Consider the following 24,044-nt stretch of genomic DNA (forward strand, 5'->3'; position numbering starts at 1 on the left):
CCCCACGCTTAGTAAATGGTTTTTCTGTACCACTAACCTGAAAGCTGAAGGAGTCCTTTAGCAAGTTCCATCTCAAGCCCAGACTTCTCTGTACTGGTGGGTTGTCTGAACCTAGATTCAAGTCTCTGAATTCTTGTGTCTGTTTGAGCAGATCTATGGCTTCTTCCGCTGTGGGCAGGGATTTGAGACCATTGTCCACGTAGAAGTCCTTTTCAACGAACTGTTGGGCGTCCATCCCGAATTCTGCTTCAACTTCAGAGGCGGTCCTACGTAGGCCGTATGTAGCAACTGCAGGAGAAGGGCTGTTTCCGAACACGTGCACCTTCATGCAGTATTCAACCATTTCCTTGCTGGTGTCGTTGTCTCGGTGCCATAGAAAACTGAGATAATTTCTGTGATCTTGTCGCACGATGAAACAATGGAACATTTGTTCAATGTCAGCAGTAATGGCGACTGGCTCTTTTCTGAATCTCATGAGCACTCCCACCTGGTTATTAGTCAGGTTGGGACCAGTGAGGAGAACATCATTCAGAGATACACCATCATGTTTGGCGCTTGAATCGAACACCACTGATTTGTTTAGGCTTTCTTGGATGGTATACTCCAAAGGAAGGTAGATACCAGCATTCTTCATTGGCTTGCAAGGGTGGAGCAAGCTCTGTGTGGTCATTGCGAAATATCTTCTCCATAAAGGCTACAAAATGGTCCTTCATTTCAGGCTTATTTCTCAATGTTCTCTGCAGTGAGGTGAACCTTGATAAGCCTGTTCTCGGTTGTTAGGAAGCATGGCCCTTGTACCCTTGAAGGGTAAGGGAGCGACCCAACGGTCAGATTCGTTCTTGAAGAATCCACTGTCCATTATTTTAATAAATTCCTTGTCTTCTATGGATAAGGCGACCTTGTTGTCATCTTGTGTTGTACGAAACATTGTTCTCCCTAAGTCATCACCATAGGGAGTGGGAATGATGTCAGGCTCTTGGATGGAGTCAGAGAACCTTTCTTTCACTTCGCAGTGATGAGAGCATGGTTTGAAGTGAGTTGTGCGATCATTTTGAAGTACATACGTTTTAAAGGAGTTGACTTCGGATGCCTTGTGACTCTTATCCAGACATACATTGCCCACGATTACCCAGCCTAGATCAAGTCTTTGGGCGTATAGAGCATCATCTGGGCCATTGCATTGTCGGCGCACCTTGTGGACCCTTAGAATGTCTCTCCCCAGTAGGATTAGAATATCAGCATTCGTGTCCAGAGGAGGAATTTCGTTAGTTAGGTGCCTCAAGTGGGGATGATGAAGCGTGGCTTCCGGAGTGGGAATTTCTTCCTTGTTATCAGGTATCTGGTCACATTCAATTAAAGTTGGCAAGGGTATGTGCACGTTCCCCTTGATTGAAGAGATAATGTACCCAGAGGCTCTCCTACCAGAAGTCTCAATACGACCTGAACAGGTGTTGAGGGTGTACGGAGCCGTTTGTCCTTTTATATTGAAGATCTCAAAGAGTTTTGGCTTTGCTAGAGACCTGTTACTTTGCTCATCTATTATGGCATACATTTTGGAGGCCTTGTCGGGTTGTCCTTCTGGATAGACCTTGACTAGACATACTTTAGTGCAGCATTTAGGAGCAGTCCCTTCTCCACATACTTCCATACATGAGGAGGAAACAGCAGTTGCAGCTGGATCAGGAACTTGTTGCTCCCCGCCATGCTTTTGAGCAGGATTGGTTGCTGCAGAAGGTTGTGAATTGTGTGGAGCTGGTGTGGGATGCATAGATGTAACGTGTTTGTCACTACTGCATTCGATCCACTTAATGACAGCCTTACAGTCCTTAGCATGGTGGTCTGAGGAGGCGCAACACTTGTAACATAGCCCTAGCTCCTTGAGAGTATCTCTGCGTTCCTGCAAAGTCTTTTCCCTGAATCCACGGCATTCCTTAAGTGGGTGAGGTCTTTTCTGAATAGGGCATATACAGTTACTGTCCATAGCTTTAGGAGCAACAGCGTTTGTTTTGGTAAATGAGGGTGCAGTAAGTGGAACGTCAGTCTTTTTCACGGATACTGTGCTCCTTAACTCTCTACGTTTGGTTAGATTGTTATCATACCTTGTAGATGACGATGATGATAAAGCTGGTGGAGTAGGTTCAGTGAAGTCAAAGCTGGGGTCATTCTTCTTCCGAGCTTGATAACTGACGAACCTGGAAAAATAGGAAAAAGGAGGAAAAGACACATTATGCTGTCCTTTATACCGTGAGCCGTGGTCTGCCCATTTATCCTGCATGCCTTTTGGCAACTTGAGAACTACTGGAGTCACGCCATGAGCAGTATCAAGGTAGCTCAGTCCTGAAACGTGGGTCTAATTTTGCCAATTCTATTTCCTTTAGCAGGTCACTCATGTCTTGCAGTTTTCGATTGTCCTTGTTAGTTATTTTTGGGAAGGCTTGCAGTTTCTTAAATAAGGCAGAATCTATGGCTTCTGAGCTGCCAAAGGTTTGCTTCAGTCTCTCCCATGCTGCAATAAGACCTGCATCTGAATAGTCCACATGAACTGCCCTTATTGTCTTGATGCGGTCCGCTGATTCAGGACCTAACCAGTTGACAAGCAAATCTAGTTGTTCCTTGCCGGTGAGATTAAGGTCTTGGATTACTGCTTGAAAGGTCGATTTCCAGGCTCTATAATTTTCGGCACAATCATCAAACTTTGAGAGGCTGATGTTTATTAACTCCCTGCGAATCATATATCTGGCAAATTCAGACATGTCCGACCTCCCGGTCATAGTTGCAGGATTAACTTGTGGTATCCCTGGGGAATGTAAATTCTCTGGCTTATATGACTGAGACGGATCAGGATGGAATGATGTGGCATGAGGGTTAGGTTGTGGTTTAGTCTCTATAGGGCCTGCTGGCTGTGGCCTAAATTGTGGGTTAGTGCTGGAAGTTACCTTGTCAGCAGTAGGTGGCGACATTTCTTGGCTTACGGGTGCGTCCGTGTGGTGGATTGGAGGTGGCGCTGGTACAGATGGTAAATGTTTTAGCACATAATCTGTAGTGCGATCAGCTGGGTCCTCCATTTCTCCTGGAATAAAGCAGTCCATATTAGCATCTTGTTCAAGGACCTTCACTTTAGCGAGGGCTGCTGCTTCTTCCCGTTCTGCTTGGAGTATTTTTAATTGAGTTTTCATCTCAGCTTCCTGCTTTTTTAATTGGGCTTCTACTTCAGCTTCCTGCTTTTTGAATTGGGCTTCTACTTCAGCTTCCTGCTTTTTGAATTGGGCTTCTACTTCAGCCTCCTTCCTAGCAAAGGAGCTTCTTACTCTAGCTTCCTCTGCAAATGCACGGATTTCCAGTATCTTGTCAGACAATGCTGACTTCCTGGACTGAGATGATCTGGAAGACCGAGATGGGATTTTGGTCGAGGCTGTACGATGTGACCTAACCTCTTGGAGGAGTGCGATGCGGAGTTCTTCCTTATCCTGGGCATCTCGCACTAATACGGTCTTTTCTTGGAGAAGAGTCTCCCTTTCAGCTAGCTCTGCTGGGGCATCTTCCATGTCACAGTTACTCAGGAATGCAATATACTTAACAGACAGTCTCTGGTAGCGATCATAGGCGGCAGATAAACTCTTCAATTTGGTGGTTAAATCTGCTGCGTCATTGTTAGCACGTGGAAGAGCTGCTAAATAGTGATTGACTCTGCCCCACAAATGATCTATGTTATCATGGAGCTCATCTCTGGTTGTCTGCAGGTTCTCCCTGACCTTTTGTGTTGGCTTGGTTACACGTTTGGGTCTTACATCCTGCTCTGCAGTAAGTGTGGACTGGAGCATCTGTGGTGTCAGGAACATGATGTGCTTCTCCCACAGAGGGATCCACTGTGCCCTTTGTAGACATGCTTTAGCTAAGATGGTGGACGGTCATAGACTTGCTAGCAGACATGCATATGCACACAGATACTGAAGACTTAGGCCTCTTGTTACTATTCTGCCACCGATGTACGTGGGGCGAGATGTGTCTGAGGGATGTGACACGGATCTCTGTATAAGCAATGGTGGATAGTGTCAACTCACTGACCTGCGCTCCTGTTCCTCATGAACTGCACGTGGTAATCCGGAATGATGATGAATTCAACAGATTTATTTACAGTTCTTGATGAGGCGAGATGAGGGAAGGTGAAGGATGAGGAAAGGGTAGGAATTGTAGGTATTAGAAGCGCCAGGTAAAGTGGTAACAAGAGAATCCTTTCTCCAGTCCTGCAGCATGTGTAGTCAAGATGGATGTGATGAAGAAGAAGGAAGTGAGAAGCATGAGATAGGAGGAGTTACAGACCGAAAGGTGTTATGGGTAAAACACAGGAATAATACATGTTATAACATACAGTATTTTAACAACGGCCAGTAGATGGCAGCAAAGTACAACAATACAATAATCATGTAACATTAGGTAATGTCCAAAATGGCTGAAAGTCTTTTCAAACAAAGAGCTGGACAGTACAATCTCTATAATATATAGAAATAGCAAAAGAAAAAGGGAATATAAACTTAAAAAAATGATAAAAATAATAGATGAGAAAAGTGAAAAATGGAACTAAGAAAAACAGTTAAAAATAAATACAAAATAACAGATGTTTCCAAAAATGTGATTTCACATAAACAGTCAAAGACTAAAGTCTTAGGACTCATTGTGCCATTTGAGATCATATTTTGAATTATTTATTTTTCTATATTGTTGCCTGGGTGAATAGACGGCGCGTAGTCTATTATCTTGCTCTTCAATGGAATCATACCCCCGACAAGGGAAAAACTATCCAGGAGAGTTTTCGAAGAACAAGATACAAAGTTCAAGTCGCCTCCAAATTCCCAGATCTCCATCCAAATGTTCATCTGTGGGATTTGCTGGAAAACAATTCCGATTTATGGGGGGCCGCACTGAGCAGCGCCAGATAACTATGGCCACCCTCAGAGGTATTGCGGCGTCCAGGCATGGATGTGTCCTGCATTATACTGGACATTGTATGGTACGGTTATCTGTTCTCTGTATGACAAGACATCACATAGGAGGGTTTGTGCCAACAGAAAGTGCCACGTAGGACATCACTTTACCTGCGGCTGGGATTTCACAGCTTTGAGTGGATTTATCAATCCTATAATTTGGGCACCAAAATGCCTGAGATGTCTTCTAATAAAACCGTAGTGTATAATAGTCCCAGCTCTGGATCCACTCACCTAATACATCAGTCCAGCGCTGATCAATATTGACTGTACAACGGGATTATTTTCATCACTGTAAAAGGCTCCAATGTAAGATTTATAACCGGGACCACCATTACCCATGTGCCATTAATAATATTGGTGTCAGATAATGTGTCCTTCCCTCAGGCACCAGCTCTGACTCTACCTCCGCACCGGCTCTGGCTATAAACCCGATGACGTAATAATAATTATTATGCACAATATTCTCATCCTTTGCATGGTGGCTGCTCCGGGGATTAATATTCCTCCGTTGTAATCTGTATGACCGCTTAGTCGCTTGTATGCGGGGGGGTGGTAGGGCAGCCGTCTGCGTCATGAGCGGTGAAGATCGATAGTTCCTTCCGTTTTTCCTTCACTGTTACATTCAGCATTGTCAGCGCCATCCCTCACCTACAACACCTGTGGTTATTACGTCACAAGCAAAACGGTAATAAGATCTACACCACAAATGATAAACTAGAGGTTGTTACTGAGATGTAATAAGAGATACAAAATGTTTCATAACTTGTTACATTTTCTGCCTCATGTCCATTAAAAATCATGCAGTTGAGACATCATCTTTAAAGGGTTCCTGTCATTTCAGAATGAGCTGTCATATGTGCACATGAGGAATAACATTATTTCTGGTCATTATATGACTTATATTTCACCTCTGTAGGCTTTAGCTCTTATTACCAGTTGTCTCTGAGCTGGCGGATGTAAACTAGCTGACACGATGTCTCGATATACAGAAGTCACAGACATTAGCAGTATTGAGTAGTGTAGATGTGAATCTATCTCTGGGGTGACGTAAAAAAACTTACTTCAAAGCAGGTGAATGACTCAGTACTTACAAGTGTGAGTATAGCAATAAGGTGAGAACAACACTAGAAAGCAGCAACAGGATGGGGTACATTATAGAGCACTGCTGAGCAGTGATGCTGTGAATCCAGATTTAGGGTACAATAAAGTTCATTCTAAAAAGCAGCAGTATGGAGGTCATTATACAGCAGTACTGAGCAGTGTGGCTTTGAATCTAGATATGGGATGAAATAAAACACTGACTAGAAATCAGCAGCATAGAGGTCATTATACAGCAGTACTGAGCAGTGTGGCTATGAATATAGATCCGAGATGAAGAAAAAAATACTTACTAGAAATCAGCAGTATAGAGGTCATTATGGAGCAATACTGAGCAGTGTGGCTTTGAATCTAGATATGGGATGAAATAAAAACACTTACTGGAAATCAGCAGCATAGAGGTCATTATACAGCAGTACTGAGCAGTGTGGCTATGAATATAGATCCGAGATGAAGAAAAAAATACTTACTAGAAATCAGCAGTATAGAGGTCATTATGGAGCAATACTGAGCAGTGTGGCTTTGAATCTAGATATGGGATGAAATAAAACACTGACTAGAAATCAGCAGCATAGAGGTCATTATACAGCAGTACTGAGCAGTGTGGCTATGAATATAGATCCGAGATGAAGAAAAAAATACTTACTAGAAATCAGCAGTATAGAGGTCATTATGGAGCAATACTGAGCAGTGTGGCTTTGAATCTAGATATGGGATGAAATAAAAACACTTACTGGAAATCAGCAGCATAGAGGTCATTATACAGCAGTACTGAGCAGTGTGGCTATGAATATAGATCCAGGATGAAATAAAACACTTACTAGAAATCAGCAGAATAGAGGTCATTATGGAGCAGTACTGAGCAGTGTGGCTTTTAATCTAGACCTGGATTGAAATAAAACACTTACTAGAAAGCAGCATGGAGTTCATTATAGAGCAGTACTGAGCAGTGTGTCTGTGAATAAAGTAATAATGTGAAATAAAAACTTACAAGAAAGCAGCAGTTTTATCTGTGTGCACTATTGCTCCACTTTCACTCAGCTCATCCATCCTGCTCTCACTATAGACTTGAATAATCGGCTGTAATCGGATCCCTCATTGAGCTGGCAGTTTACCTTGTCTTGACAGAGATGAATTTTGTGAGTTTTTCAGAGTAAGTAAAGAATTTAGGAGATGGGTGAGTGTGTCTATGGATGTGGGGGGTAAGAAGTGGCTCATAAGTGGAGAAAGAAGCATATTTCTATAATAGGGTGTAATACAAAGTTTCGTATATTCGCCATTGATTTGTGCGAAATGTCTTGTAATGGCAGTAGCTACTTAAGGAATGTTTTGCTGGTAATTGCCTGACATCTCGGCTGGTTTGCTTTTCCTTTTCTGTACGTAGCTCTGCTACCTCTCTACAGTATTTTCACTCTGCGTGAGATTTCTAATAATTCACCTTATTATACTTATTAACCTCCACGGTTAATTGTGGCTTTTTTGAATCATTTATAAATCACAGAAAAAAAAAAAAGAAAGAAAACAAACAAAAAAAAATTCTGCAATGTTAAAATGTTTCCTTTATCTGACACTGTAAATTCACAGTGGAGTGCAATGAAACGCGGAGTAATGTGATGATTACCGAGGCTTCTTCCAGCAGATATTCCCCCACATTATGTACTAAGTAGAATGGTGTTAGGAGACGGTGATAATGGTTTGTCGGAAAATAAATAGAAAGAGATAAAATCGTAAAATCAGCAGCGGCTGCATATACAAGAGCCGATGTGCCTGCCGATTGTGCTGCCCTTATCCATCTGACCCTTCAGTAAACCTAGGAAGCAAAGGTTGGGAAGGATGGGGCTTCCGGAGCGGTGAATGTCGGAGTGCCTTGATTTGTCTGTTATGGTGAGCCATAGTTGCCAATACTCCCGTTTCCCAATATTTTAGATACAAATTGAATTCTGACGTAAATAGCTTTGAAAAGTTGGAAAATATTGGCGCAACATGGAATTCGCCAGTTTTGACCAACTGCCAAAATGGGCAGTAGAGGGGTGGGACAGATCTGCAGTACAATTTGTGGCGAGGGGCACGCCAATTTAAAGATGCACCTAATTCATTGGGATATGTGCGGATCTTAATGAATCGGTCGCGTCTCACTCCAGCGTGCCCCCCCCTCGGCTAGATCGGCATGAACAACACTGGTCTTGAAAAATTGGGAATTATGTGATTTTTTTAAGGATCACTGGAAATCAAAGAATATATTATAATGATCAAATGCTTATTAGGCACTTGGCACACAATGGCTCAGATTCACCAAAAAGGCCTAAGCAGTTCTGGCACCAAAAAGACGCAAAAAATGTTGTGACTTATGACGTTTTTACACCAGTTTTGCCAAACTCTTCCAAAATGATCCCCAGGTGCCACCACTTAGAAGACTTGATGTTGTCCTCTCCTCAATCCCCCCTCTCACTTATTCTTCTTCCCTGGAATCTGTTGATGGATCCTCTATGACGCCAGCTCTCTTTCCGCTGGTCTGAATCCAATAATGAGTCTCCACTACACACAGGATCATCTACCACTTACTCAACGGAGGAGCGGGTCAACTGCTGAACTTTTGGATCTTCCAGGCTATCATTCGAAAAGTTTCCCAGAACGCTATGTCAACCCACAGCTATCGTTCTCGGCTCAACCCCACCCGTGAACACTCGGCTCAGCTAAGGTTTCCAATGTTCTCTGTGGAGAGAATGGAGTAAACTGCTGCAAAACTCTTTGGGTTATGGCTTTTCTTGCTAGAGAACAAAAGGACCAGAATGTGTCACCATATACAATGGATACCAGGTACATTAGATGCCTCTTTCTCTATGGTACAAGGGATGGACGAGAAGAGGAAGACAAGAAACCATGAGAGAATACACAAAAGAAGAGGCAGGAAAGGGAGGATTGAAAGCAATAATCACCCCCAAGTGTAGCCCAAACAGCCCTAGTGTCTGTTCACATCTGCATCATGGCTTTTGTTATTGTTGGAATCCACAAGGTTGAGAATCCCAGCACAAAAATGCAAATGTAGGATGTACGTATATTATCTATACATACTGAGCCAACACTGAAATGTCCCACATTGGGAAGATCAAGAATGAGATAAGTTTGGATATTAACACAGCTAATGTGACGCTAGCCACTACTCACGGACAGGCCAAGAGGCAGAGAATCAAACGTTCTGGGGTCAGTACGTAGTAAACTAAAGGAAAAGATGAAGGTGAAAGTCAGGTCTCAGTTCGGGATTAGAATACCAGAGAAATAGCGGATCCCAGCAAAGGGGCAAAAACAAACGGGTAGCCAGAACACGGTCCAAAGGTCAGGCAGCACAGGAATCAGGCAGACACACACCAGAGACTGGCTGTGATCTGGGCCAGACAGCTCACCTAAACAGCAGAGCAATTACCTGGAGAAATCTCTGCACCTCCCAGTCTCAGATAGGTCAAGTGAGCTGTCAATCAAAGCATGCCCCAGCACTGGATAGGATGACAGAGCTGTCCATCACACACTGAGCGGAGGAATCATGACAACTAAAGAGAAAACTAAAAGGAACAAACAAAGAAGGAGACGGCGGATCTGCGTCACTGTGTAAGGTAAAGTCAGCATGGAGGATCACTTTATATAGAGTTTCCATCATGAAAGTGCGTTTCGGCACTTGTCTTCTTCAAGGGATAGTGAAGAGGGGGAGTGAAGAAGGCAAGTGCTGAAACATGTGTAGGGGACTTATCACACATCCCCCAGATCTGGCATTTATATCTATTTGGTTTACTCTATCTAGTTACTCATTATGCCACTATAGGAAGTTTACATTTGTGTTTAAACTCATGTTCTGAGGATTGCTAATAATTCTGTCAACATTGACATATTATTATCATTTTGACTCTGCGACCTTTACTTCCTTCATAGCATGAGTGTTCACACATCTTTCCAACCTCTGTATGTCTTTTGAGTTATAATATATTTTTCTATTCATGATATGAATTGCTGGGGATGCTTCCCTTTTATTTTATTTTTTTTGTCAATTTTTAATATGACCTAATAAATATTTAATATTTTATCAATATCTTGCTACTAGGTCTTGTTGCACCTTTTTGTGTTATATGCTTCCTTGCTTATTATGCTCAGTATATGTTGCAGTCTGCTCTCTGCTATGAGCTCTGCTGTGTTTGTGCTCTGCTATGTGCTCTGCTGTGTTTGTGCTCTGCAGTGTTTGTGCTCTGCAGTGTTTGTGCTCTGCAGTGTTTGTGCTCTGCTGTGTTTGTGCTCTGCTGTGTTTGTGCTCTGCTGTGTTTGTGCTCTGCTATGTGCTCTGCTGTGTTTGTGCTCTGCTATGTGCTCTGCTGTGTTTATACTCTGCTATGTGCTCTGCTGTGTTTGTGCTCTGCTGTGTTTGTGCTCTGCTGTGTTTGTGCTCTGCTGTGTTTATAGTCTGCTATGTGCTCTGCTGTGTTTGTGCTCTGCTATGTGCTCTGCTGTGTTTGTGCTCTGCTATGTGCTCTGCTGTGTTTATACTCTGCTATGTGCTCAGCTGTGTTTGTGCTCTGCTATGTGCTCTGCTGTGTTTGTGCTCTGCTGTGTTTGTGCTCTGCTATGTGCTCTGCTGTGTTTGTGCTCTGCTGTGTTTGTGCTCTGCTGTGTTTATAGTCTGCTATGTGCTCTGCTGTGTTTGTGCTCTGCTATGTGCTCTGCTGTGTTTGTGCTCTGCTATGTGCTCTGCTGTGTTTGTGCTCTGATATGTGCTCTGCTGTGTTTGTGCTCTGCTATGTCTTGTGCTGTTTGCATGCTCTGCTATGTGCTCTGCTGTGTGCTCTGCAATGTGCTCTGCAATGTCTTGTGCTGTTTGCGTGCTCAGCAGTACACCCCCCTGTTACGCGCGTTTCTGTCTGCGCTCTGCTATGCGCTCCGCTGTGTGCGCGCTCTGCTGTCTGTCTGCCTTCTGTTATCTCTGCGCACCTCTGTGACAGTCCACCAGATGAATAACCAAGTCTCAAGTCTCCAACGAGCAGTAGATAAGAGCGGGCTGTCGCGGCGCTGCCACGCTCCGAACGACCCTCGTAAAAATGAACCGAGGGAAGGTTTTGACTGGGATTCGCTGTGCAGATGGCTCCATTTGGTAAACAGGAGCGCTCTGATGAAGAATGACTGCTAATATTATTCCTGCAGGCGTTCTGCAACTGCCTCCCAAATAGCACAAATCTGGACCAAAGAAAGACAAAACGGCCCGACCAGAAGGCCAGCAGACAGAACATGACTGCAGAAATGGCCTCTGTCAGGGATAATTCCCCTTCCAAGGCCATAATTTTATCTCATTGCTAAATACCATGCAGAAAAAAAATATTAAAATGTCCCCATAAATAGACAATATCCTGCCAAAATCAGAATATTCTGCCTTGCATGTCGCTTCATGAACGACGCTCAGAACAGGTTGACTGGCGGTAAAAGCAAAGAATGAGCAAACGAGTGACAAAAAATCTAGTCATTTGTGAATCCAAACATCAGAATTGTGAGGGTTTTGGGGTTTTCAGATTTGATTGCTGCAATATCATGGCTGCATTGCATTCGAAAGCTTGCATCGTGCTTTACACTGCAGTTTTGCTTTCTTAGGGATATGATCGGTGATGCTGACTCTGTAACAACTTCATTGCTCTTTTCAGTCTACTGTAGCCTAAAATCTAGTTTATGTCTCATTACAGGCTGTTCTGCCTCTTCCCCCATACTTTACAGTACAGCTCTACTTGTTCATACTGGCAGCTGTGTACAAGCTTTGGCTCAGCAGCAATCAGGAGATGGCAAACAGATTTCCAATAGAGGCAGGACAGATTAATTATTAATTACAAGAACTTATAAAAGATGTTTCTAGGGAAATTGCTGCACATTTGTTAAACTGAGAGGACTTTATTAAAGGGGAGAAACTCGGAGATTTGCTTCGCTCCTCCTGGTACTCTGACTGTACTCAGTGGATGCTTTTACATACATGATTCAATGTTATCTTCATCTCGAAACTTGTCTCTGCCAAGAATCAAACTCAGGACCTGTAGCATGAAAGGCAGAAACAGCAACAGTGAGCTACAGACTGCACTGTTATTTAAAAGAGAATTTTCTCCGCCTAAGAACCTCAATAGTCTTCTTCCTTACAGGCGAACCTCAATAGTCTTCTTCCTTACAGGCGAACCTCTATAGTCTTCTTCCTTACAGGCGAACCTCTATAGTCTTCTTCCTTGCAGGCGAACCTCTATAGTCTTCTTCCTTGCAGGCGAACCTCTATAGTCTTCTTCCTTGCAGGCGAACCTCAATAGTCTTCTTCCTTACAGGCAAACCTCAATAGTCTTCTTCCTTACAGGCGAACCTCTATAGTCTTCTTCCTTACAGGCAAATCTCAATAATCTTCTTCCTTACAGGCAAACCTCAATAGTCTTCTTCCTTACAGGCAAACCTCAATAGTCTTCTTCCTTACAGGCGAATCTCAATAGTCTTCTTCCTTACAGGCGAATCTCAATAGTCTTCTTCCTTACAAGCGAACCTCTATAGTCTTCTTCCTTACAGGCGAACCTCAATAGTCTTCTTCCTTACAGGCAAACCTCAATAGTCTTCTTCCTTACAGGCGAATCTCAATAGTCTTCTTCCTTACAGGCGAATCTCAATAGTCTTCTTCCTTTATAAGTATAATATAGCCATATAGACAGACATTTTACTATTTGCCAATACTTTACAGATTAAAAAAAAAAAAACTAAAATGTAAAAGTCAGAGATTTCTTTCAATAAAGTTACTAAAAAGGTGCAAAACAGCTGCAACAAAGGCATTGTTACTACACTTTTCAGAATAAATATCACAAACTAATTTGTTATCTCTATAATTGTAGCAATACGCACACACAATGTAGAAAACACATTATCAATGGTGTATGGTAATTCTCCTTAATAAAAATGGCACAATTGTAAGTTTTCTGCGTTCAACCCATATTAAAATGTCAATAGAAATATAAGAAATACAATGTCTTTAATAAAATGGTGCCTAAAAATACAACTTGTCTCACAAAAAAACAAAAACTGATAGAAATTCTTCTGGCTGCCAGAAAACAGGTATCACCAAGAATTCTATCAAAGAAAGGATTTAATTATAAACTTTGCAGCTTACAGCAAGCTAAGTAAGGCATGTGTTATATTAAGTTATGGCCGAAAGTGTTGGCACAATTAAAATTGTTCCAGAAAATTTAAGTATTTCTCCTAGAAAATGATTTCAATTATATTGGAATAAATAACTGCAATCAGTCGCTTCCTATAACCATCAGCTTCTTACTCAGCTGGAATCTTGGACTCTTCTTACAATCTGCTCCAGGTCTCTCATATCTGAAGGCGTCTTCTCCCAACAGCAATTATAAGATCACTCCACAGGTGATCAATGGGATTTAGATCCGGACTCATTGCTGCCACTTCAGAACTCTCCAGCGCTTTGTTTCCATCCATTTCTGGGTGCTTTTTGAAATATGTTTGGGGTTATTGTCCTGCTGGAAGACCCATGACCTAGGATGCAAGCCCTACTTTCTGACACTCGGCACTACACTGTTATTACCCAAAATCTTTTGATAACCTTCAGATTTCATGATCCCTTGCACACAGTCACAGCACCCAGTGCCAGAGGCAGCAAAAGAACCCCAAACATCTGTGACCCTCCACTATATTTGACTCTAGGTACAGTGTTCTTTCTTTGTAGGCCTCATTCTGTTTTCGGTAAACAGTAGAATGATGTGCTTTACCAAAAAGCTCTATCTTGGTCCCATCTGTTCACAGATGCTTTCCTAGAATGATTTTTGCTTACTCATGTATATTGTGGAAAATTGCAGCTTTTTTATGTCTCTGTGTCAGCAATGGGGCCTCCTGGGTCTCCTGCCATAGTGTTTCATTTCATTCACATGTGGACGGATAGTTTGCGCTGACACTGATGCCCCTGAACCTGCAGGACAGCTTGAATTTCTTTGGAACTTGATTGGGGCTGTTTATCCACCATCCAGAATATCCAGCATTGCAACCTTTCATCAATTTTTCTCTGACATCCAGGGAGATTAGCTACAGTGCCATGGGTTGTAAACTTCTTGATTGTGTTATGCACCGTGGACAAAGGAACATCAAGATTTCTGGAGATGGACTTGTGTACTTCAGATTGTTGATATTGTTCATTAAGTTTGGTTGTCCTCAGACAGTTCTCTTCTCCTCTTTCAGTCCTCCATGTTTAGTGTGGCAAACACAGACACACAATGCAAAGATTGAGTCAACTTCTCCCCTTTTTATCTGGTTTCAGGTGTGATTTATCTGTGATTCAGGTGTGCCCACACCTGTTACTTGCAATAGGTGAGTGTGAACAAGCATTACATGCTTGAAACAAAGTTGTTTACCCACAATTTTAGAACAGTGCCAACAATTTTGTCTGGCCCATTTTGAGGGTCTTGTGGGAAATTATGTTCAATTTGCTTTTTTTTCGTTCTTGTTTTGCATTGCTCCAAAGCACACAAAGGAAATAAACATGTGTATAACAAAATATGTGTAACTGTGATAATTTTCTGGGAGAAATACTTCATTTACTGGAACAATTTCAAGGGTGCCAACACTTCTGACCGTCTGCATGCATGTGTAATGTATATATGTGTGAATAATGTGTATATGCATGTATACACTGTTTACTTGTGTAATATGTAAATATGTGTGAGTACATAATGTGTCTAATGTGTATATAATTGCTTAATGAGTGCGTGCTTATCTTATACATGCGTCGCACATGTTATGATAACACGATGCCGCTAACCCTAATTTGACATTTTCAATGGCTTGTGATGCGTTAAATGTCAGATTCTGACTTGTAATATTAGGAGAAATAATGTGTTAAGTGTCAAGTTAGTTTTCGTTACATCTGGCTTCGCAAGTGTAATGTATAAATACACTTAATAACCATTTATTTAGAGACAGCCATGTAATAGTGGGTTGGATCTCTTTGGCAAATCGTTGTGGAATAGATATCACTAAAAGTGATGAGCGAGCCTGCTCGCTACTCGCCCGGACATCTCACTGCTCGGCTAGGATTTCCGGGTTGCTCGGCGGGAGCTCGGGTCCCCTCCCTGCATGTTTGGTGCTCTTTACAGAGCCAATGAACATGCAGGGATTGCCTGCCATGCACTGTAATGCCGTAGCCATGTTGGTTGTGGGCATTACAGTGATTGGCTGGCCGCACAGCGTCATCAGGTGTATATCAGACCTGGCGCCGCCATGCTCGTCAGGGAGAGATTTGCTTGTGTATTAGGCAGTGTAGGGAGAAAAAACGTACATTACACATATCCATCCTAACAAACAGTCCTTCTGAGGACTAATCCATCTGCAGAGATATCAGGCAGGCAGTGTATATAGGCAGGCAGGCAGGGTATATAGCAGACTGCAGTGCATATAGCACAAGAGGCTCCATTCCATTCTGCCTTCTGCTGCTGTTAGATATTTCTATACAAAGGCCCAGGTCTCAGGGGCGAGGAATACTTTTCTTTGGATCTTAATCCTCATTATTTGCTTATAAAGCAATCCAGAGAACACCATTTTTTCTGCGCCATTTGCTTAGTGCCACTGCAGAATACAGCCAGGTCCTTTCCATATTACAGCGCTAGAAATCCAGTTATTTAAAACTATGTTTTCTCCGTCAAACGGATCACAGAGACGTTGTCAGAAAATACTGCCAAATTTCCTTTAGTGTGTCATTGAAGCAATTCACCGCAGTTTGCTGTTCAAACTACTTACCTACAGGCCAGGTATTTAAAACTCTGTTTTCTGCATCACACGGATCACATATAAGTTGGCTCCAAACTCAGTCATTTGTAGTGAGCGTGGAAGATACTGTCCTCCATTTAAAATGGGCAAGACACGTGGCAAGGGACAGGGAACTGGACGTGATGGTGATGGTGCATGCAGAGGCCGAGGACAAGGCCGTGGGCAAGCTGAAATTGTGCCACAACAAACACCCACATCTTCTCGCCTGACCTTCCTGTCCCAATTTCTAGGGGACCGCAGCACACCACTATTGAACCCAGAGCAGTGTCAAAAGGTTGTTGGTTGGATAGCGGATAATGCTTCAGGTCACTTAGCCTCCACCACCACCCTGTCTTCCACACGGTCAAGTCTCAGTAGCTGTAAGTCTGGACCGCATATTCCTCACCCTGATGCTCCTTTCTCCCACCATGCCGAGTATCCAGAGACAACTGATCCCACACTTGGACACTCTGAAGAGCTGTTCACTTTTCATTTATAGATTTGGGCCTCTCGCCCGGTCCACTTGAAGTGGGGCAAGAGGAGATCCCGTGTAGCGATGCCCAAATATTTGAGCAGCCACGGTCACATGAAGGCGACGGTGGGAAAGTGTCACAAGAGGTGGACAATGATGAGACCTAATTGCCAGAAAGTCAGGAGGAGGACCAGGGTGCGGAAATGGAAGACAAGGTGGTGGATGATATAGTAACTGACCCTACCTGGCAGGAGGACATGCAGAGCGAGGACAGCAGCACACAGGGTGAGGGAGGTGACGCGCCCCCTGGGCCTGTGCTGTGCAGGGGATATCCGGAGCCGGATCGCTGGGGGTTGTAGTCCTCCGTGGCTGTGACCCGGTCCGTGCCCAGGGCGGTCAAACCAGTGGCAGTCTTAGTAATGTGACAAATGTCCGACTACACCACCCGTGGATTGCGGTCAGTGGGGACCGCCGCTGCGCTGCAGACCGCTGAGGCTGATGTTGTATGCACAGCCAAGTATGGGATGACTCCCCACGGGAGAAGTATTGCCTCAGGGCAGCTAGTGTGGATGATGGGAGTGATGGTGTGAGCGTCCCAGTACTGATGGTGCTGGTGCGGCGATGAAACACAGAGACGTGTGGTGCAGTTCAAGGTCTTTACTGATGGTATCACGCAGACCCTCCCGGGAGTACTGGTTAGCAGTAGGGGCCTGGTCAGTCTGTAAGCAAGTAGGATCTCCCCTGGCCAGGTGGAGTCATAGGCCTCCCCGACTATCTGCACTCTTTCCTGGCTACCTTGCTCTATGCGGGTAGAAGTAGCCCACGTCCCTGAGTATACCGTGTGGTGCTCACCCGTATGGCCGGTGACTTGGGGCCTTCCGTTAGCCTCCGCTTCACGATGGCGGTGCTGGTCCCTTGCTTGTGACCATGTCTCCGGGCTTCTATGGCCAGAGGACATGGAATCCCCCGCCGGTTGGATTCTGCTGCTGGACCTGGATGTCCCCACAGCCTCAGACTACGTGTCCGGGTTTAGTGTCTTCAGCCAAGGCGAGCTTTCTAGCTTCCAGCCTCTGGCACTCGCTCCTGCTCCTACAGAGCTCCTAGTTCTTGCTTTCCCTGTGTCTGCTGTCCTCCAGACCTGACTGCGTCTCTGTCTGGGACTTCACTCCCTAATCCCGCCCCAGACCCAGTTTATATAGGGCAAATTCTTCCCCTCTCAGGTCTGGGCGGGCGGTGTTGCATGCTTAGGGCTCCCGACCAGAGAAACCTCCCACTTGCTCTCAGACATAATATTTCTATTACTGTGGCAACCAGACCCCTGGGGTGCCACAGAGGCAGAGCACCCCAACAGGCAGGAAGAAGCAGTGTGGTGGCCGCAGACCGAAGGCAAGCAACCGTTCCCCGTAACACCAACACAAAGTAAGTTGCTAGTACAACTGTTAGGTCTTCCCGAGTCTGGTTGTTTTTTAAAGACTGCTGATAACCCCAAAAAGGCCATTTGCACCACTTGCCAGGCCAGCATCAGCAGGGTAGGCAAAACGACCAGCCTGACCACCATCAGCATGATCAGGCACATGGCAGCAAAGCACCCGACTTTGTGGGCCGAACCCCAGGGTCCATGAACAGTGTCTGCGGGTGGCACCACTGCTTCTTCCGCTGTTGTGCATGCTAGCCAGTCCCCTGTCCATGGTGCATGCGAAGACGCCTTCTGCCCTGCACCTGTTGTTGCACACTCTCAAGTAGCAGCATCAGGAAGCACGTCCATGTCCTTGTCCCAGCGCAGCATTCAGTTGTCCATACTCCAGTCCTTGGAACGCAAGCACAAATATGCAGCCAATGCCCCACAGGCCACACTACTAAATTCTCACATTTCACGACTGCTTGCGCTCGAAATGTTGCCCTTTAGGCTCGAGGAGACGGAAGCATTCCGCAACCTGATGGCGGCGGCCGTCCCTCGGTACTCGGTCCCCAGCCGCCACTATTTCTCCCGGCGTGCCGTCCCCGCATTACACAAGTACGTGTCCCAAAACATTAGCCGTGCTCTCAACAACGCAGTTTCCGGTAAAGTCCACCTAACCACGGACACGTGGACAAGTGCTTGTAGGCAGGGACGGTACATCTCGCTGATGGCACACCGGGTTAACATAGTGGAAGCCGGGACCCAGTTGGACCTTGGGACAGAACACGTCCTCCCGACGCCAAGGATTGCGGGCCCTAGGTCAATCAGGGTTGCCCCCATGGTCTACAGCTCCTGCACCTCATCCTCCTCCTCCTTTTCAGCCTCCATCTCCGAAATGACCACATCAGTCACAAGCTGGAACCACTGCAGCACTGCCTCGGCCAAGCGGCAACAGGTTGTGCTGATGCTAATATACTTAGGTGCCAAACCGCGCAATGCTGAAGAGTTGTGGACAGCTCTGATAAAGCAGGCAGATCTGTGGCTCATACCACTGAACCTACAGCCAGGCATGGTCGTGTGTGACAATGGCCAGAACCTGATGGCGGCTTTGAGGCGAGGCGAGCTCACCCACTTACCATGCCTGGCCCATGTGCTTAACCTCGTGCTTCAGCGGTTTCTCAAATCCTACCTGGAGCTGACGGATCTTCTTGTTAAAGTACGCCGCCTCTGTGCCCATTTTAGAAAGTCAGCTACATCTTCCGCCACCCTTGCCGTGTTTCAGAAGCTTTTGCAGCTTCCGGCTCACAGATTGGTGTGTGATGTCCCCACGCGTTGGAACTCTACACTGCAGATGTTGGAAAGGATTTGTGAGCAGAAGAGGGCAGTTGTTGAGTACCAGCATCAACAAGGCCGTCGGTATTCAGTTCAGATTCCACACATAAGACCTCAGGAGTGGACATGGATGTCAGACATATGTACCATCCTCCAAAACTTTGAGGACTCCACCAAGATGGTGAGCGGCGATGACGCCATAATTAGCATCACCATCACGCTTCTCTGTCTTCAGAAACGCTCTCTGCTCACAATCAAAGAGGATGCATTGCAGGCGGAGCACGATGAGATGGAGCAAGGAAACATACAGGGTGATTAGACACAGCCCAGCCTCATCTCATCCCAACGTGGATTGGGTGACAATGAGGAAGAGAGGGAGGAGGAGGAAGGACAGCAGCTAGTTTCATGCACTATAGATGGTACTACCTGAACAGCTGTCATACCGGACAGGTCTACAAAAATGGGGCAGTACCAGAAGGCCCTTGTTGCGGAACAATTAAAAAAATTCCCATCTGAAAACGCTGGCGGCAGAGGGCACACTTCATTGGACAACCAAGGAGTACAGGCGAGAGAGACACAACTTCAATCCAGCAGAGGCAGGGGAACACTGTCAAAGTTCTGTGACAGTTTTTTCAGACCCTCCCATCGCACAGGCCCTGAGGCGCGGGGTACTCTCACATGGAGAGCAAAGTTAGGGAAGATGCTGAGGGAGTACCTTGCCGACCATACCAACGTCCTCTGTGATTCCTCTGTGCCTTATAATTATTGGGTATCCAAGCTGGATACGTGGAATTAACTGGCTCTCTATGCCTTGGTGGTCCTGGCCTGCCCTGCCGCCAGCGTTTTATCAGAGCGAGTTTTTAGTGCTGCTGGGGGAATTATAACTGACTAGATGGTGGCCCGATTCTAACGCATCGGGTATTCTAGAATAGGTATACGGCCGACCGGGCGCAAGCAGCAGAGCGGTGTTTACATTTGGCGCCAAAATCGCTGATTGGTCGCGGTTGCAGGCCTCGACCAATCAGCAAAGCGGTGTTAAAATTTGGCGCCTATATCGCAGATTGGTCACGGCCGGCGGTCGCGACTAATCAGCAGAGCGGGGTTTAAATTTGGCGCCAATAATGCTGATTGTTTGCGGCCAGCGAACGCGACCCATCAGCAGAGCGGGGTTTAAATTTGGCGCCAATAATGGTGATTGGTCGTGGCCGTGACCAATAAGCAGAGCGGTGTTTAAATTTGTCGCCAATAATGTTGGTTATTCGTGACCGGTAACCGTGACCAATGAGCAGAGCGGTGTTTAAATATGGCGCCAATATCGCTGATTGGTCGCGGCCAGTGGTTGCGACTAATCAGCAGAGCGTTGTTTAAATTTGGCACCAAAATTGCTGCTTGGTCGCGGCTGGCTGTAGCGACCAATCAGCAGAGCAGTGTTTCAATTTGCCACCAAAATCGCTGATTGGTCGGGGCCGGCCACCGCGACCAATCAGCAGAGCGGGGTTTACATTTGCCGCCTATATCGATGATTGGTCGTGGCCGGCGGCCGCAACCAATCAGCGTCGTATTAGTGAGGACCGGAGAGCGGCGCTGCCTGTGCGCGTACTTCCGCTGCGAGCAGCTAGGAGATGAGCGGCTGCTCGCAGCAGAAGCATCCCGACCGGCGGCGCCGCTCCTCGGTCCTCCGTTCACACTTGCCGTCGGGAGATCATAGCGCTGTTTAAATTAGGCGCCAATCTCGCTGATTGTTCGCGGTCGGCTGGCGGCCACAACCAATCAGCAGAGCGTTGTTTAAATTTGGCGCCAATCTCGCTGATTGGTCGCGTCTGGCGTCCGCGACCAATCAGCAGAGCGTTGTTTAAATTTGGCGCCAAGCTCGCTGATTGGTCGCGGACGCTATTTAAATGTGGCGCCCAAATCGGTGATTGGTCGCGGGCAGCGGCCGTGACCAATCAGCAGAGCGGTGTTTAACTTTAGCGCCAAGATCACTGATTGGTCGCGGGCGGTGAGCGCGACCAATCAACGAATCGTATTGGTGAGGACCGGGGAGCGGATTCGTATTGGTGAGGACCGGGAAGCGCCGCTGCCTGTGCGGATACTTCCGCTGCGAGAAGCCGGGACATGAGCGACTGCTCGCAGCAGGAGTATCCCGACCCGCAGCGCCACTCCCCGGTCCTCCCTTGATACTCTAGCCGCTGATGTCCCCACAGTATCTGCATGGTGTTACAAAGGTCCGGACATTTGTGTTAAAAATCGCTGATTGGTCACTGGCGCTGCCCGCGACCAATCAACGATTTGGGCGCCACATTTAAATATCGGCCGCGACCAATCACCGATTTTGGCGCCACATTTAAATAGCATCCACGACCAATCAGTACAGCGGTGTTTAAATGTGGAGCCAAGATCGGTGATTGGTCGCGGCCGATATTTAAATTTGGCGCCCAAATAGGTGATTGGTCGTGGGCAGCGTCCGCGACCAATCAGCACAGTAGTGTTTAACTTTTGCGGCAAGATCAGTGATTGGTCGCGGGCCAAGACCGCGACCAATCACCGATTTGGGCGCAACATCTGAATAGCGTCGGCGACCAATCAGCACAGCGGTGTTTAAATGTGGAGCAAAGATCGGTGATTGGTCGCGGCCGATATTTAAATGTGGCGCCCAAATCGGTGGTTGGTCGCGGGCAGCGTCCGCGACCAATCAGCACAGCGGTGTTTAACTTTTGCGGTAAGATCAGTGATTGGTCAGGTCCGAAGACCGCGACCAATCATCGAATCATCTTGGTGAGGATCGGGGAGCGGCGCTGCCTGTGCGGGTACTTCCGCTGCGAGAACCCGGGACATGAGCGGGCGCTCGCAGCAGAAGTATCCCGACCCGCAGCGCCGCTCCCCGGTCCTCCCTTCCACATGGAGGTCAGCGACGCCGGCGGTCCTTCCGCTGCTACCGGCCAGGAGATGAGCGCCTCGCGCCGCTCATCTCCCGGCTGCATCTCCGTCCCGCAGATGGGTCCGGCGGTCGAGGTCCTTCTGCTGGTACCGGCCGGGAGATGAGCGCCTCGCGCCGGTCATCTCCCGGCTGCATCGCCGCTGAGCTCCGTCCCGCAGATGAGCCGATAACGGCCGCCTTCTTTTTTCAGAAATCCCGTGGCGCTGATTGGCCGCTGCCGGACCAATGAGCTACGTGGGATTTCCTGGACAGACAGACAGACGGGATAAGACGATTATATATATAGATAAGCGCATCCGCCTGTCAACTGAAAATGCTGACAGGCTGACTCTTATAAAAATGAACAAGGGCTGGATTGGGCCAGACTTCTCAACACCACCGAATGATAGCAGCGTAACTCAAATCCAGTGTCTTTTCTTGGGAGGTGTATTCACATGCCCCTTTTCACACCCACACATGGGTATACGCTTCCTGATTTTGGCTATTTGCTCTTGTCCTCCTCCTTCTCCTCATCCTCCACCACCATATCACCAGGGTGACCATGGTCCGTGATGCAACACCCGCATAATTTTTTTAAAGGGTGTTTATGATGCCCGTAGAAATTTTTTTTTATACAGTACTTTCATGTATAACCCCCAGGGGTAAATGTTTGTCAGCCCATACGCTTTCTAATGGGAACATTTTTTTATGAGGCCCTCCTCCACGTCTCTTCCAAGGGGCATTGAAGTGCGTCCAAATTTTTGACAGCCCTTGCATTCACTGCATAGGCCAACCCTATGGGAGACTCTCTCCTTTGTAATGAGAATTTGTCGTTACTGTGGCCCTGCTCTATGTGTCTTTAAATTCTTAGTAGGGTTTTTCCTAAAATTGGTCAGCCGTTGGACTCACTGTATTCCCTATAACTGTATAACTGTATAGCAGACCCTCTCCTTTCTAATGGGAACATGTCGTACCTTGTTACTGTGACCCTGCTCCATGTGTTTTTAAATTCTTAGTGGGGTTTTTCCTAAAATTGGTCAGCTGTTGGACTCACTGCATGCCCTATAACTGTATAGCAGACCCTCTCCTTTCTAATGGGAACATGTCATACCTTGTTACTGTGGCCCTGCTCTATGTGTCTTTAAATTCTTAATGGGGTTTTTCCCAAATTGTGGCAGCCCTTGCAGTCACAGCATGGGCATTACCACTATAGCAGACCTGCTCCTTTATAATGGGAACATTTTTTTTACTGAGACCTTCCTCTATGTCTCTTCAAAGGGGAATTGGGTTGCGTCCAAATTTTTGGCAGCCCTTGCAGTCACTGGATACGCAATAATAGTATAGGAGACCCTCTTGTTAATAATGTGAACAACAAAGCATAGCCGGCTGATGGCTCTCTAACAATAGCTAGGGCCAACTGCTGGCCTTTTAAGAATAGTAAGGGCCGTCTGATGTCCCTGTAAAAATAGGCTTTATGACTTTCAGAGTCCCTCCATCATAAATAAAAAAGGATGTTTCTGATGATGAGTCACACACCACATCGCCAGATAAGGTTGTAAAATGTTAAAATGATATTTCCCAGTGAATGCATTTGTCTTAAAAAATAACGTAAAAAAAACAAAACAATAGGATCTTTCTTTAGTATAAAAAACAGCGTCACCAATTTAACAACAATGTAATTGTTATGATCTGCTGCAAGCACTAAGGAAAGACAGGAGATCTGTCCCTACAATAGAACTAAGCTGGATCCCTACGATGTAATGGGGAACCTGATCCTGCGATCAGACCCGCTAAAGTCCTCGGCTAGTCTGAACGAAGACCTATAGATGTGAGGAAGGGATCCCTACAAGAACTAGGGACTGGGAGAAAGATGGACACCTCTTGGCAGAAATTGTAGCAGAAATAAGACAAACAACATAGAACATAGAGGTCCGAAGACCTAGCAAAACTGACTGAGAAAGGTAACAGAGCACCAAGCTAGCTGAAGAGTAGAAATTACAATGAAGTCCAGCAAGGCCAGGAGGGCGGAGCAGGATTAAATAGGCA

Source organism: Phyllobates terribilis, unplaced genomic scaffold (genome assembly GCF_046119375.1).
Source record: "Phyllobates terribilis strain yellow unplaced genomic scaffold, ASM4611937v1 Scaffold_7__3_contigs__length_470593459, whole genome shotgun sequence".
In the NCBI taxonomy this organism is placed as follows: Eukaryota; Metazoa; Chordata; class Amphibia; order Anura; family Dendrobatidae; genus Phyllobates; species Phyllobates terribilis.